Source organism: Gopherus flavomarginatus, chromosome 10 (assembly GCF_025201925.1).
Source record: "Gopherus flavomarginatus isolate rGopFla2 chromosome 10, rGopFla2.mat.asm, whole genome shotgun sequence".
Classification (NCBI taxonomy): Eukaryota; Metazoa; Chordata; order Testudines; family Testudinidae; genus Gopherus; species Gopherus flavomarginatus.
In genome coordinates, this window is record NC_066626.1 from 80,700,696 (window position 1) to 80,717,254 (window position 16,559).

The following is a 16,559-nucleotide window of genomic DNA, read 5'->3' on the forward strand; positions in this document are numbered from 1 at the left end:
CAGACGTGACTCTCAGCCAGCCAGTAAAACAGAGGTTTATTCGATGACAGGAACAGGGTCTAAAACAGAGATTGTAGGTACCGTGAACCAGACCCCTCGGCCGAGTCCATTCTGAGGGGCAGTGAACCAGACCCCCATATCTGCACTTCACTCCTCGTCCCCAGCCTGCTCCAGACTCCAAAACCTCCACCAGCCCCTCCTCTCTGCTCAGCCCCTCCCCCCCCCCCCCCGCCAGGAGGTCACCTGATCTCTTTGTCTCCAACACCTTCAGTTGGCACCTTTGCAGAGGGGGGGCCCAGGCCATCAGTTGCTAGGAGACAGAGTGCCAGGCATTTAGGTGCACTGGCCCTTTGCTCTGCAGTAATCACACACCCTTATCCCACCACCTAGATACTTAAGAACTGCCATGGGGACACTGAGGCACCAACATCGTATTCAGATAAAACATTAAGAACATTCCCAGTTCGCCACACTCATATTAAACAAAATCTTAACACAACTAAATTTAAACACCCAAGGTCTCCTCTGGGCCAAAGAAGCTTGTGTCACTCACAGAAGTTTCCTCCAGCATTTTCAGCCAAGCCTGGTTTCGATTTCTTTTTAATGAAGGAAATTCACTGGTCATTCATTTCCTAGGTCAGGGATGCCAAGGTGTCTTGAATATACCAGCCCAGATCTTTGATGTGCACCTCAAGATTGCTCCCCACCCCCGACCTACTGTTCACCTCATCCTCCTGGTACTTTCCTTTCTTTGAAGCTTTCACAACCCTCAATTAGCATTGGCTCAGACCTCTTCCTTAGTGGAATCCCCTTCCTTAGAGGTTTTTAGAGCCCGGCTTGACAAAGCCCTGGCTGGGATGATTTAGTTGGGGTTGGTCCTGCTTTGAGCAGGGGGTTGGACTAGATCCCTCCTGAGGTCTCTTTTAACCCAAGTGGCATTTTGCTCATTAAGTTCCCCCTTTCGACAGCTGGTGTCAGAAAGTAAAAGGGAGACAAGTGTCCCCATAGCACTGATAGAATCCAGGGACTGCGATAATCTGACCCTGATGTCGCCCACTGCCCTGGAGCCCACTAGCCTTCCCTTGGGGCCCAGCTGGTGGACAGCTGTCCGTACAGCCCGAAGATGCTCTGCCGAGGCCACTGCCCGGCCTGCTGACCTGTCCTGTCTCCATTTCCTTGTGCATCCCTGTGAAGTGGGAATTCCTGGTAATGTTTTTCTGACGCTGGTGTGTGCCTCAGTTTCCCTCTCTACTTTGCAAGGCTACCCAGGATTACATTGCTCTCAGGGCAGACTAAGTGACATGGCAGGGGCAGGGGGGAGTGTTCACCTCCCAGCCTGGGTGGAAGGAATAAAGTCAATAAGGGACTGGTTGAGACCGACCCAGATCAACAACTGATCCAGTGAGACCATGCAAGTGCCAGGGATTCCGGAATTCACACTAGACTGAGCACAGACACCAACTCGAGCCCAAAGAACCGAGCCAGAGAATGAGGGATGGGGGTTGGGGTTTCGGGAAGACCCTGAGTCTGACGGAGGAAGTCCGAGGGAGACAGAGCCTGGAAGTGGAGTCACTGCAGCGTGGCTGGCGAATTACGCTGGGCTGAGCAGAACGGATCATGCTTTAACCTTCCTCTCTTGGGGTGACCTCAGCGCTTCCCAAGCTGCGTTCCAGCTGACTCAGAAATCCTCTGTCTTCAGGCTGCTGCTCGGATATTGCTGCTGGGCTGCATTAGTCGCTGAGGAGTGGACTGATCGCTGAGTCTGGCTCAGCTGGTTTCGCAGGGCAGAGCTCACGGGGTGACGCAGGGGGGCTGGAGGCCAGGAGCTCAGGCAGCAGGCCGTGAGCCCTGGAGGAAGAGTGGGATACCTTTGGGGTCTGGCCCACTGCAGGGTTCCTCCCAGAGAGCTGGGTCATAGCAGCCCCCGCTGTCTTTATGCCTCGTCTGGTCTTACCCAGAGATTGGAATCTCTTTGTGCCGTGTTTGCTCAGCACCTACCACGAGGGGGCCCTGAGCCAGGGCTGGTGCTTCTAGATGCTATGGTAAGACAACAAATAATTAGCCCCTCCCTCCAGCCGGGTCAGGGGGAAACCGAGGCAAGGAGCAGGGCAGTGACTCACCGACAGATGCTTGGCACAGGTGGGGAGGAGGTACCAGGCAGGCGGGAGAACTGGCTGGAAGCAGAGAAGTGAGTTTGTTCCTGCCACTCACCTGGCAGCTCTGGGCCCACCAGGTGGCACTGCGACACAGCGGCTGCGTCTGGCTGGAACCGACAGTGCTCAGAGGGGCGTGCGTGCAAGGGGCTCAGAGGGGCGTGCGTGCAAGGGCCTGGGCCGCTTGCCGAGAAAGCCCACCCAAGCAGCCTCCTCCCTAGGTGTCCTTGAGAGACCAAGCTGGCAGGGTCAGCCAAGGCAAGGGCAAAGTCTGGGGTCCCTCCTCGCACAAGACACCCCTCATGAGAAGTTGTGAAAATGGTGCCCGCTCACCCCTGGTTCCACGACTGTTCTCTCCCTGGCAGGACAGGCAGCATGTGGCCCTCAGCCCTGGGGCCCAGTGCAGAACCAGAGCCAGGCAGATGGGATCAGGCTGGGGAGGGACCCAGGTGGGGGCAGGAGGGGCTGCCCAGGTGCCCAGCTAACAGCCCTGCTGCTGCTCAGGATACGAGCGAGGTGGGTCTGAGGCTGGGCACCGCTTGTGATGGCAGGTGGGAGTCACAGAATGAGCCCCAGGACTGAAGATCATCACGTCAGGCCAGAGTCCGAGTCCAGAAGTCATGCTCTGCACAGAGCTCAAAGTTGGGCCAAGGGCAGCCTCCCATTCAACAGCTGGGGAAACTGAGGCACGGCACCTCACCCAAGGTCACACAGCCAAGCCACGAATAGATCCCACAACTCCTAACTCACTGCCCTCCCAAATCCAAGACAAGAGCCCAGGAGTCCTGATCCCCAAGCCACTAAACCCCACTGTCCTCCCAGCACCAGGAAAAGAACCGAGGAGTCCTGATCCCCCAGCCGGGAATAGAACCCAGGGTTCTGGCTCCTAGCCCCCATGGCCGACTCTCCTGTCAGAAAGCAGAGGAGAGTGCAGGAGCCCTTCCTCCCAGTCCTCTCTGCTCTAACCACTAGATGGAGCTGCCTCACTTAAGACAATAACGTCAAGACAGGACAAAGCCCAGGGGAGAGGGAAGGGGATATATAGGAGCCAGCTAGGGTGACCAGACAACAAGTGTGAAAAATCAGGACAGGGGGTAGGGGGTAATAGGAGCCCATATAAAAAAAAGCCCCAAATATTGGGACTGTCCCTATAAAATCGGGACATCCGGTCACCCTAGAGCCAGCACTAGGAGGAGGGGGCCGATCAGCCGAAACTTCCCTTCTGCAGCCACTGAGGCTGCACATTGCAGATGTAGGGCCTGATCCTGCAAGGGCTCCCCCTGCCTCCCTAAATGCCTTTGCCATACCGAGCTCAGCCAGCCTGAGAACCGTCCCAAGGGGCGGCAGATTCTGAGCAGCCCCTTGGCTTACAATCAGTGAGACATGCGTTATTGGATGAATATAACCCTCCCGCTCCCCCGGGGGGCTGCTCCCAGCAATGGAGGAGCCTGCTGTGTACTGCTGCTGAGCTGGGCAGTGTGGGGTAGCGCTTAGAGCTGGGGGACCACAGCAGGGGTATTCTTGTGGGTACACACTGCTGGTCTGGGGATTCGTGACCCCTTCGTGTCACACGGCCTTGGACATTCACTTTCTAGATCTCGGGGGTGGGGGCTGCGTTTCTGCCCCGAAAGGCCTGTCAGCGCTGATGGGCAGGGGCATGAGGCGCCATTCAGCATGGGCGGCGAGAGCAGAGAGGGGCAGCTGCAGAATGAGTCACCGGGGCTGGAGCTGGGGCGGGGACTGGGAACAAGGGAAGTGGCTCGGGCTGCGTGGGGGGTCTGTGCAGGGCTGGCCACAGCCAGCGAGTGCTGATAACCGGCTGAGGGGGCTGGTGACTCAGCTGGCACCCCAGACAGCACTCAGGGGATGGGCTGGGGAGTTCCAAGAGGAAGTGGCTGACGTGCCTGGGCAATGACACATCTCCAGTGAGCGCAGAGACACCGGGCCTGGACGCTGAGTGGCCTCGCTCCGGACGGCCCCTCTCTCTGGCCTGGCAGCAGAAGCACACTCACCGACATGGTCCAGCCACTAGAGGGTGACAGCCAGCCCTGGGAGCCATCCCCCCAAGCGTTCACCGCCTCCTTTGCCCGTCCCGCACACATGCCCATCCCCACGGCGTCGGGCTCCAGAGGAGTCTCCTGGGAACCGGCTCCGGCTCCTGTACGGGGGCCAGGACAGCCGTGTTTGTACCATGCTGCAGCTGGTTTCCTGTCAGAGACAAAGGTACCAGCGGCCGGGGCAGCTGAGCTGGAGGAGTGGGTGGTTCCAAGAGGAAAGGAGATGACGGAGCATCCTCCACAAGGAATCTGGGCTGAGGCGTCTGCTGGCCAGGGAGCTATGCAGCCTCCTGGGTGCCGGAGCTCACGGTGTCATGACAACCAAGGGCCCAGGAATGGGCCCTGCATTCGGCAGCCTCCAGCACAGGGAGCTGGGAGTCCTGGGGCAACTTGGTTAGGTGTAACACCACCACCCCTCCCCGCGCCGGGCATCGCTAGTGGGGATCGAACCTGCGACCTGCCAGCCTAAGCACACAAGCCTCTAAGGCCTGAGTTAGCACAATGGCTGCAACAGACTCACAACCAAGAGTGACTGGGCCACTAGAGGGGGACAGAGCGTCACCCTGAGCGCACAGGTAGCATGGGAAGGAAGGGAGGTGCCCCAAAGGGACCGGGTTATGGATCACATGGAGTTTATTCCACTCCGGTTTCCATTTCACACCGCCCCTGGCAACACACAGCAGCCTCTTTGGGGTGGGTGGGGGAGGAGCCGGGTAGCTGGGTAGGGGGCAGTGGGGGCTTTGGAGCCTGGGGGTGGGGGCAGTTTGGATCTATCTGTCCCCAGGATCAGCAAAGGGTCAGTCACCAATGGGTACACTGACAGGGTCACCTTTAGGCTGTGGCGCTACCACCCCTCGCAGATGAACGGGGCAGCTGGCACCAGTCTCAGCTATCGTGCCAGCCCGGTGCAGACTCAGGCAGCGAGCCCTGTGCCGGTTACACTCCGGTCTCTGCGATTGTCACAATAATGAGGGCGTATGGCTTCAGCTCTGGGGCCCAGCCTCAAGCCCAGGATTGTGTAGCAAACTCAATGGCAGCATAGTTGGGGCCGTGCTCGGAAAGGCCGTGTTGGTGAGTTAACAAATCGAGCGGGTGAATTGTACTGAGCAGGAGAATTCAAATCTACCGGGGGGGCGGGAGCTGGGGATCCCCAAGGTGCTCTGACTACGGCAGCACGGCCGGCAGCTTCTCTGGAGACAGAGAACAAGGAGTAAGGAGGCCCACCAGCTCCAGCCCAGGAGAGGCTGGAATCCGAGAATAAAACCCACCCGAGACTGGAAACAGAAAAGGGATGAGGCAGCAGCAGGGCTAGTCCGAGCTCTCGGAGGCTGCAAGGGAAAGAGAGGAGCAGGGGCCAGGGAGAGGACACTGGGGACGGCGTGCGAGGGACAAGCAGCCCCGCTGGCGAATTAGGAAGAGAATGGAATTAACGAGGATTTCAAAATGGGCTAGATCCTGTACTCAGGCCCCATACAGCCAGCCCCTGTGCCACGCCAGAACAGACCGATGGGCCACGCCCTCTGCTTCCTCGTCCCTGGCACCTCCCAACTCTCCCAGCACCAAAAGCTTCAGAGGATGGTGCTCGACAACCACATGTAACTGGCTAGCACAGTGCACCCTTATGCCAGGGGGGCTGGGATTTCTTCCTGGAGGCATGAAGGTTGGTAAACCTGATTCTCCTCTCGCCTACAGCAGGTCTACCCGGGTGGAATTCCCTTTGCTTCAGGTGTCACTCCTGATTCATAGTGGTGTCAGGGAGAGACAAGCTCACATTTTCACTAGTGAATGTGACTGCAGCTGCTTCTTTTATTCCAGGCAGGGTCCAGACCGATTGCCTTCACTGTCTTCTAATAGTATTTATAAAAACCATGTGAAAAGAAGATAATTAAGCTTGCAAAGTCGAGCGCTCGTGAGCTAGGGAATGCCAGAATGAAGGTTGCCTGGGCCATGTCGATCTGGCACCCTCAGGTGTATGCATTAGGAGACAGCCTGTCATTACAGGTTCATATAATGTTTTCTGCACAGGACCCCGGCCTCATTCAATGCAGGAAAGACCGTGCCCGCTAAATGAACAGCTCCCCGTGCATGGCCCTGTGACCTAGTCACGGCATGCTATTCAAACCCTGCTCTGAGGACAGAATGATTTTTTCTCTGGCGCTTTATCACTGTTGTCTCAGAGAGCTTCACACACACTGATTAATTTACTTCCACAACACCCCTGGGAAAGGATGGGGTGGCGTCACCTCCGGTTTACACGTCGCGAGCCGAAACGTGGAGAGATGAAGGGGAAAAGCTCCCACTCATTTTCGGGGCCCAGTTGGAGACTCTTAGGCCCTGATTTTTCAGAGCCCTCAGCGTTCCCCAGCTCGTACTGGCTTCAGCTGTCACCGGGGATGCTCAGTGTTTCCGCTGGGCAGCAGGAAAACGAGGTGCACGCAATGAAAAGCTAGTGTGAGAGACTTGCCCAGGAACTTTGTGGCAGAGGCAGGGCTGGAATCCAGTTCCCCAGGACAGCAGCCAACTGCCTTAACCACAAGACCATCTTGTCTCCTCCTGCAGAGCCCTGCCTCATTCACCACACACCTGCCAGCTTCTACAGCAAATGACGCAGGGCCCCTACGGGGAGCAGCCACCTTCACTGCACGGCCCTGATTCATCCCAGAGCAGGTGCGTGAGGCAGGGTCCCGTGGAAAGAACAGAATGTGATTCTGTAATTAACGACTGTGTCATTATGTAAAACTGGAAATTCTAGTAGGTGGCATCGTACTGGCACCCAGGAGGGTAGGAACCCTTCGATTCGCTGCACAGGCCTCTGCCATTTGAGCTAACGGAGTAACTGACAGCAGTAGTAGGTTGTTATCCTCTGTATGGACCAGCCCTAGACGGGGCGGAGACTCACACTTTGGCAGCGGGTTTCTCAGGTGTCTGCTGACAGCAGAGGAATGGTGAGATTCAGGAATCCTGGGGTCCAGGCCAGGCTCTGGAAGAAAATGTGCTGTATGGGGCACGGACCCTTCTGCCCATCCCTCCAAGCTTCACCCCTTCTGCCCCATCCCCTCCAGCCTACCCTGGCCCACACCTATCTCCTTGCCCAGCCAGCCCTAGTCCTTCCTTCTTGGCTGGCTACCCCAGACCCAGTTCCCCCCCATCTCCTTGGCTCTCCCCCCACTCCCCAGTCATCGTTCTGCCCCCCAGCCCAGCTTCTCCAATGGGCCTGTCCTCTCCCCTGCGCCCACCCCTGCCCTGCACTGGTTCCTAGGTGGAACAGAAGCCACTCTAGTTCCAAGAGGAATGAAGTCAGGGCGGCCCTGTGCCATGCAGGGGATCAGACCAGATGTTCACAATGGTCCCTTCTGGTCCTGGAATCTATGAATCGACTGGTCCAGGCTCCCCTCGTACCCCCCCTGGTTCCTGATCTGATCTCCATGGTCCCCCATCCCTAGTCAACTGGCTCCCAGTCCCCCTATTTCCCTCCCTGGCCCCCCATCTCCCTCCCCTCCCAGTCCCAGTCTTGCTGCCCAGCCAGTCCCAGCCTCCCCCCTGGTTCACAGTCCCAGAGTCCTTGCCCAGCCAGCATCAGTTTCCCTTCCCTTTCCAGCCCCCGTCCCAGCAGACTCCTTGTCCCAGTCTACCCCTTTCTCTCCGCCGAGTGGCTCTGGGGAGCCTCCACAATAGAATCGGGTGCCCTCCTCCTCCCCGCCACGTGGGCCCTGGCGGGTGTTGGGTCCCAGGCGAGACTGGCTCCCTGCTCTCCTGCCCGGGATGGCAAACACTTCCGTTCTGCTCTGGTTCACTCTCACTTTGCAGGAGTGCAACGGGGCCCCGGGGGAAGCCAGGCCCCAGGGAATTTAGCCCGCCCGTCATCACAGGGTGGCGCAGGCAGAATCTCAGCCTAGACCCACTTTCCTCTCGAGCGGCAGTTCAAGGGGCTGCAGAGTTATTCTAAATCAAGTAGCAGAGATTGCCAGCTCCTAATCTCGGTGGCTCTGCTCCTATCCAGGCCTTCCTCCCTGACCCCCTGCCCCAGAGATGAGCCCTTAGCCAGGAAGACGCAAGTCAGCTCCCCAGAAGGCTACCCCTGAGCTGGGGACCGGTGGGGGCCGGCAGCAGGGAAAGCTCCTGGGGCAGGCCCCTGGGGTTCCTCTCTTGGTTCTGAACATCCAAGGGGGGAAGAAGAGCGGGAGGGAGTCCTTAGCCAGCCCCATGGCGTCCCTGCCCCGGCTGCACATGGCTGTTTACCATCAGCCCAAAGCAAACCACATTTTATCTCCCCACTCCAGGCGGAATTGGCTGCCGTCCCTTGCAGATGCCTCCTACACAGACGGGGCACGTGATGCACAGCCGCGGCCCCGGGGAGACAGAGCGAGCCGTTTGTACGCCCGCCTGCATGAGCTCATGTTCACGGCCCTTCCGGGGGCCGTGGCCGCCCCTCGCCATGGCAAATGGCTTCTGGCTTTTCTGTGTGATAACAGCCCTGTCCTGACATCCCGCCCTGCCTGCTGGGGACCAAGAACTCCCAGTACCTCTCTCCTGGTGCCCTCAAAGTGCTTCCCATGGGGTGCTTGGTGTCATTAGCCTGGTGATACAGCTGGGGAAACTGAGGCATGAGACAGGACAGGGTTTGCCCAAGGGCACACAGGGAGCCAGGCACAGATCTGAGATCACCTGCCTCCTGGTGTTGCACGCTGGGCCATGTGGCTTCCCTTCGCCCCTGCTGGCTTCTCCCTAGCAAGCTACTGAGATCCAGCATTTTGTGAGCAGCATTTTGTGAGACATTGTGAGGTGCCCAGATACTAGGCTGAGGGGCGCCAGAGCCGCACTGTAGGTAGAACCCCCTGAGATGACACAAAGGGGCGTGTTTTCAGGGGTCACTGAGATGTTTTGCATTTCGGGACAAAAGGACAATTTTCCAGCCCTGCAGTTTGTGAAGCTGAACCCAAACCTTGGGATCCCAATCCAACCTGACCCCCATCTCTGTAATGGGCCGAACCAAAACCCCAGATCCAGATCCACCCCCCATCTCTGTAATGGGCCAAACCAAAACCCCAGACCCAGATCCACCCCCCATCTCTGTAATGGGCCAAACCAAAACCCTGCATCCAGATCAACCCCCTCACCCCCCGCTCCACAATCCTTTGACATCCGAGATTGGAGCCCATTTGCCGTGGGGCTTTGAGGCCTGCACCTGAGCCCCACCTGCCCCAGCCCTCGGGTGTCTGGAGCTGGTCCCAACCTGTAACCGTGGGCCCCGAGGTCAGATCTGGAACTAGGGATTGGAATCAGCCCCATCTCAGTTAGTTTGTCTTTATTCCAAACTAGTTTGACCTCCTCAGGGAGCCACATCGGCTCCATGGGGGTCCGGTGGGATGCAAGGAGCCGAAGCCCCAGTCACTGCCCCTCCCTGGGCCTCTGTTGGGCAGGTGCCCCCCGGGAGATGACCTGGCTCACTGGGTGGTGGGAATTAGCTCCCTAGGTCGGCAAGCAGCAGGCCGGCTCCCCAGCTGGTATAAGCCGCAGTCGATCGAGCTGCACCATTGATGCCTGCTGGGGATCTGGCCTGACAGAGCGGGCTAGGCCAGAGACACTCAGACCGAGGTGGTTTCGGAGCCAAATGAGCCATCAACATTGCCCAACAGGCCACAGCGGTGTGAATTCGTTGCTTCTTTGACAGCAGCATGAGTCGCTTTTACACAGCATGGCGGGAAACTTTTAGCTTATTTCTCTCTAATTATTCTCACGGCAATTATAAGTTAATAAGTTCGTGCAAAGTGATGACTTAATTGGTTAATAACACCCTGAAAACATCTGGATTGGTTAATAAGGTAGATTGGCTGGACATTAAATCACACAGTGTTTTACTGCAAGCGACACACCTGAGAGCTGGGGTGGCTGGCGAGCCGCAGTCGATCACCGCGCCAGGCAAAGGGGGGCCCGTGGGCTGTGGCTGGGGTAGAGGGAGCTGGCACGGAGCTCTGGGGCTGGGAATGGCAGCAGGGTCCCCCCGGCAGTGGCTGGGTGAGGGGCAGGATTTGGAGGGGGATGGGGCGGAGCAGGCTCGGGTCCCGTTGGGGAAAGGCAGGGGGCACACAGCTTTTAATGGGGGGTTAAATCACCCCTGCGGTGTCCGTCTCTCAGCACAGCGCCCCCTGCAGCCGCTCACTCAGCCTCCCTCCTGGGGCATGGCTTGTGGGTGGAGGTGACACATAGCTCTTCGCAAGCAGAGCTCAGCTGGAGCGCCCGGGGCCCGGGGTCCTATCCAGGGTCCCGTCTCCAGCCCCGCCAGCTGGCTACATGTCAGCTTAATTCAGATGCCAGCGGGAGAATGGCCGCGTGGCCCTCTTCGGGAGGGGTGGGAGGGCTGAAGGGGGCATGGGCTGGGAGTTGTGCAGGGCTGTGTGAACGGTGGGGACAGTTTGATGGGGAATGTGTGGGGCTGGGTGATGGACAGTGTGTGTGTGTGTGAGTGTAATGAGGGGGGTGTATGTCCAGAGAACCAGGCCAGATGTGCACAGGTGAATGGGTGGGTGTAGAGGTGTGCATGGGGCGGTTGTGGGGTGTCTGTGTGCAGCAGTGGGGCTTTGTGCAGTGGTTGTGGAGTGTGTGTGTGCAGGAATGGGGCTGCGTGTGGCGCTTGTGGAGTGTCTGTGTGCGGGAGTGGGGCTGCGTGTGGTGGTTGTGGGGTGTCTGTGTGGGGCTGCATGTGGTGGTTGTGGGGTGTCTGTGCCTGGCAGTGGGGCTGCATATGGCGGTTGTGGGGTGTCTGTGCCTGGAAGTGGGGTTGCATGTGGCTGTTGTGGGGTGTCTGTGTGGGGCTGCGGGTGGCGGTTGTGAGGTGTCTGTGTGGGGCTGCGTGTGGTGGTTGTGAGGTGTCTGTGTGGGGCTGCGTGTGGGGGTTGTGAGGTGTCTGTGTGGGGCTGCATGTGGAGTGTCTGTGTGGGGCTGCGTGTGGCGGTTGTGAGGTGTCTGTGTGGGGCTGTGTGGGGCTGCATGTGGGGTGTCTGTGTGGGGCTGTGTGTGGGGCTGCATGTGGAGTGTCTGTGTGGGGCTGCGTGTGGGGTATCTGTGTGGGGCTGCATGTGGCAGTTGTGAGGTGTTTGTGTGGGGCTGTGTGTGGTGGTGGTGGGGTGTCTGTGTGCTGCAGTGGGGCTGTATGTGGGGTGTCTGTGTGGGGCTGCCTGTGGTGGTTGTGGGGTGTCTGTGTGGGGCTGCGTATGGCGGTTGTAAGGTATCTGTGTGGGGCTGCGTGTGGCGGTTGGGGGATCTCTGGGTGGGGCTGCATGTGAAGTGTCTGTGTGGGGCTGCGTGTGGCGGTTGTGGGATCTTTGTGTGGGACTGCATGTGGGGTGTCTGTGTGGGGCTGCGTGTGGGGGTTGTGGGGTGTCTGTGTGGGGCTGCGTGTGAGGTGTGTGAGGTGTCTGTGTGAGGCTGCATGTGGGGGTTGTGTGTCTGTGTGGGGCTGCGTGTGGCGGTTGTGGGGTGTCTGTTTGGGGCTGCATGTGGGGGTTGTGGGGTGTCTGCATGGGGCTGCGTGTGGAGGTTGTGGGGTGTCTGGGGCTGCGTGTGGTGGTTGTGGGGTGTCTGTGTGGGGCTGCGTGTGGCGGTTGTGGGGTGCTGGTACTGTGTGTGCCCCGGGGCAGAGGACATGGGGTGAGGGGTGCGGGAGGGGCCTGGACACACAGGCTAGGGACACGCCTGATCTAATTCTGGAGGCCTCCCTGTCAGCGCTGGGCGGCCACAGTGATCTGGAGCCAGGCCCTTGTCTCCCGGATCGAGTCGCCTCCCACACGGGCGGGCTCGGGCCCCCGAGAAGCCCAGCTGCAGACACTCGCGGTGCCCTGGGGAGAGCAGAGATGCCGTTCGGCCCTCGCTGCTCTGTGCCGATCCCGGGGCTGGGGAGCAAATGACCCAGCCAACCGTGCCAGCCCTGCCTTGTTCCTGAGCTCCGCCAGTGCCACCCTTAGAACCTACCCCCAGCCATCAGGGCCTGCCCCTCGCATGCCCCCGGCTTCTCCTGGATCCTGCTGCACTGGGGGATCTTGGCGTCAGGGTTAGTAAGGAAAAGCCTAGTGCTGAGCCCCACCCTGCCCCGGACAATCTGGCATCCAGACCAAAGGGTAGTGGGGGCAAAAGACATATCTGGCTTCAAGACTAAGCTTGGTAATTTATGGAGGGGATGGTAGGATGGGACAGCCTAATTTTGGCAATTAATTCATCTTTGATTATCAGCAGGTAAGTACGCCCAGTGGTCTGTGATGGGAGGTTAGATGGGATGGGATCTGAGTTACTGCACAGAATTCTTTCCTGGATGCTGACTGGTGAGTTTTGCCCACATGCTCAGGGTTTAGCTGATGGCCAGATTTGGGGTCGGGAAGGAATTTTCCTCCAGGGCAGATTGGCAGAGGCCCTGGGGTTTTTTCGCCTTCCTCTGCAGCGTGGGGCACGGCTCACTTGCTGGAGGATTCTCTGCAGCTTGAGGTGTTTAAAGCACGATTTGAGGACTTCAGTAACTCAGACATAGGTTAGGGGTTTGATACAGGAGTGGGTGGGTGAGATTCTGTGGCCTGCATTGTGCAGGAGGTCAGACTGGATGATCATAATGGTTCCTTCAGACCTTAAAGTCTATGAGTCTATGACTGGGCCTGTGTTATTTAAAGCCATGTGAAAGCAAGATCCATCAGTCCCTCTTAGGTGCAAATTCACTGGAATTCACTGCTTGAAAGGGCCGGATCAGCAGGAGGGGGAATGGGCTCTCCCTGGGGGAGGACGGGGAACAAACCGTTGGTGTGTGCAGAGCAAAATCCATCTAAGAGGTCAAAAATCTCAAGCCAGCACCCGCCACTCCCCACCCCCCCATTATGGAATTGGCTTTAAAACATCACAAGATTTTTTAGAAAATAAACATGGGATCTTCTTTGCCGTCTGGTTTTTGAGCTCGTAGGGGGCTTATTTTCCAGCTTTGCTCTGCAGCCAGTGAGGCTGCAAACATTGAGTTTTCCTTTAAACCGAGAGCAGAGTGTCTCCCTGCTGGGAACTGGGGCTTTAAGAAACACCCCAGATCCGGAGATGGTCAGGCCCCAGAGCTAGCACTGGTAGGTGACCTCCCCACAGGGAGGCTCTTCCCCAGAACAGTCTGGGTCTGCAACTAGCTCTGGAAGTGGCAGGAAGCAGAATCTGGACTCAGAACCACCGGCCCGGCTGGCAGCTGGGGGTGGGGGGAGGAGAGATTCATCCTGCTCCAGCGTCCAAGGCAGGCCGGAGAGAGAGAAAGGTACAGCCCAAATGGTGGGAGTGGCCCAGACTTTCCAGGGACAAGGGATGAGAAAAAACTGCCTCTTCCTAGGAGCGAGACAGCAGGGCCTGGCATTCCGTGGGCAGCCCCTCGGCGAACTGGGGCGCGTGTCTGCCTCCCAGACTCTCCCTCGTAGGCTGAGGCAGCGTTTTGCCTTGGAATGCCCCGGCTGCTGCTTCTCTGCGCTGCCGGCATCGGGATCCTGTTGTTTTAATAAGATCATTCTCCTCCTGCCGGGAGGGCCGCAACCCCATGCTGATGACATCACAGTGCGCTGCCATGGAGACGGCGGGGATGTCACAAACACGGCTCTATGACCTCACTGTAGGGGCAGGCGGCGGGGCCTCCCTGGGTTTAATCACCAGCGGCCGTGGTAATAAAGGAGAGATGAATGATGGGAAAGTATGTGCCTGTGGAGTGGCCGCTGTTTGGGTTGGATCTGGCCGCGCTTTCCCCCAGCGGGGATGGCCCGTTTCCCTTCCTCTCTCTGGCTGCCGAGCCGTTGTGAGGCGGGCGATTCCCTGCAAACAGCCAGACCACCTTGGGCTATGGCCCTGGCGGCTCTCGCAGGCTAAGCTGGGTGGGGGTGGGAAAATGTGCATGGGACACTGCTGGCCAACATGGGGCAGGGCACTGGGGATACTTTAGGAGACGCTGTCCCCTCGGGGTCCATGCAGACCCCAGAGTGGTGCTAGGGGGCTCTGTGCTGCTGGGAGCAGTGGGGGTGACCCCGGGCTAAGTCCATGGGGGTGCTGGAGCTAGGGGTAGCTGGGGGTGCTGCCACGCCCCCTGGCTTGAAGTGGTTTCCATCAGATTCAGCAGTGGTTTTCAAACATTTTTTCTGGCAACTCAGCTAAAGAAAATTGTGGATGCCTGCGACCCAATGGAGCTGGGGATGAGCGGTTTGGGGTGGGGTGGGGGCTCAGGGCTGGGGCAGAGGGTTGGAGTGTAGGGGTCAGGGCTGCGGGGTGGGGCCAGAGATGAGGGGTTTGGAATGAAGGAGGGGGCTTTGAGTTTGGGGGAAGCTCAGGGCTGGGGTGCAGAAGGGGGTCAGGGCTCTGGGCTGGGAGTGCCGGCTCTGGGGTGAGGCCAAGGATGATGGGCTTGGGGTGCAGAAGGGGGCTCTGTTTGGGGGGGCTCAGGGCTGTGGCAGGGGGTTGGGATGCAGGAGGGGGTCAGGGCTCTGGGCTGGAGGTGCAGGCTCTGGGGTGGGGTCAGGGATGAGAGGTTTGAGGTGCAGAAAGGGGCTTCGGGTTTGAGGGGAGCTCAGGGCTGGGGCAGTGGATTGGGGGGTGGGCTTACCTTGGGCAGCTCCCGATCACTAGCGCAGCCGGGGTGCAGAGGCAGGCTTCCTGCCTGTCCTGGCACCATGGACCACACTGCAGCCCAGAAGCAGCGAGCAGCAGCTCCAGCTCCTAAGCGGAGGGGCGCAAGTGGCTCCACATGGTTCTTGCCCACAGGCACCGCCCGCGCCCGCCGCTCCCATTGGCCTGTTCCCTGCCAATGGAAGTGTGGAGCCAATGCTCGGGGTGGCAGCAGCGCGCGGAGTCCCATGGCCCCCCTGTCTAGGAGCTGGACCTGTTGCTGGCCACTTCCGGGGCGCAGCGCGGTGTCAGGACAAGTAGGGACTGGCCTGCCTTAGCTGGGCAGTGCCGCCTATGGGACTTCTAACAGCTGGTCGGCGACGCTGACCAGAGCCACCGCGATCCAGTGTGCTCCATTCCGCAACCCAGTGCTGGGTCACAACCCACAGTCTGAAAACTCCTGATATCCAGGGGTTACAGTTTGGCTCAATGGCTCTCAGCACACCGGTGCTATCTCCGTAAAGTGTGCACTAAACCCAGTCCCGAGGCGGGTGGATGAGCAGGGCTGTACTTCTGAGGAGATTTAAAGCCAAGGCCCCAACCTCTTTGGGTCTTGTTTTGCAAGATGAGGAAATTTACATTCCTAAATGCTCCCTGAATTTTCCACGGGGGATTCATCGTCACTTCCTGTCCCAAACTGTGTTAACCAGCTGCCACATCCCACCCAAGAAGTGGCTGCATTTAGGGGTTGTGCTCCCTCCCAGCTTTCTTCGCTCATCAGCATGACAATGACTAATAACACCAGACACTTTTACAACACTTCACTGTGCTTGGTGCAAACCATAACTCAATTAATAGCTGATAACTCGGTAAGAGCCCAGCAGCTCCTCTGCCTCGGAGCTCTGTGGCCAAAGTATTATGCAGATTAAGCTTCTCCCTTGGGGAAAACGCTTTACCAAGGCAGAGACGAATCTGGAAGTCCCCTGCCCCAGGGGTCTTCAAGCCTTGTAGGTAAGCGGGGCCTGCGAGCAGAAAAAAACTGCTTGGTCATTAATTTCCCTCAGCGGGCGGGGCCAGTCCTCGCTTTGCAGGGGCGACTTAGGAACACGGCGCTCTCCCGACAGCAAAAATAAATACATTAAAATTCTTGCAGGAGGCAAAAGAATGCAGGACGGCAGGACAAAATTGTTTTATAATTTGCAATAACACAAAAGACGGGGGGAAGAGGGCTGGGAGGGGAGAGACAGGAACCAGCCAAAGACAAAGGACCGGATCTGCTCGGTCGGTGCTGTGGGTGGATGGCAAAAGACTGGTCTCTCTCCACACCCCTTTGCCCCCCCCAGTCTATGGCCAGGTCCTCCGCTGGAAGCAGTGAGTGGAGCTGCAGGGACGGAGGGGTGGTGACCGATGGCAGATAAAGATCTGGCCCTTTTGATATCAGTTTGTTCTGTTTTAGAAAGGTTGGCCTTAAGTGCACAGGGCTGGGACCCAGGAGATCTGGGCTCTGCTCCAGACTGTGGAGGAGTCCCTGATTCTCTATGCCTCAGTTTCCTCATCTGCAGAATAGGGATAATGACCCCGCCTTGCCTCACAGGCTACATTCATTCACATCCAGGAGGGCCTCAGGTCTGATGTGCAGGAGAGACACAGAAACACTCACAAATAAATAAATATAACCCCCTGGTTATCCCATTCACCCATCTCCACTTGGCTGATACCCCTCCCTCCCCCTCCTGCGACGTGCTGGCGTCCCCCA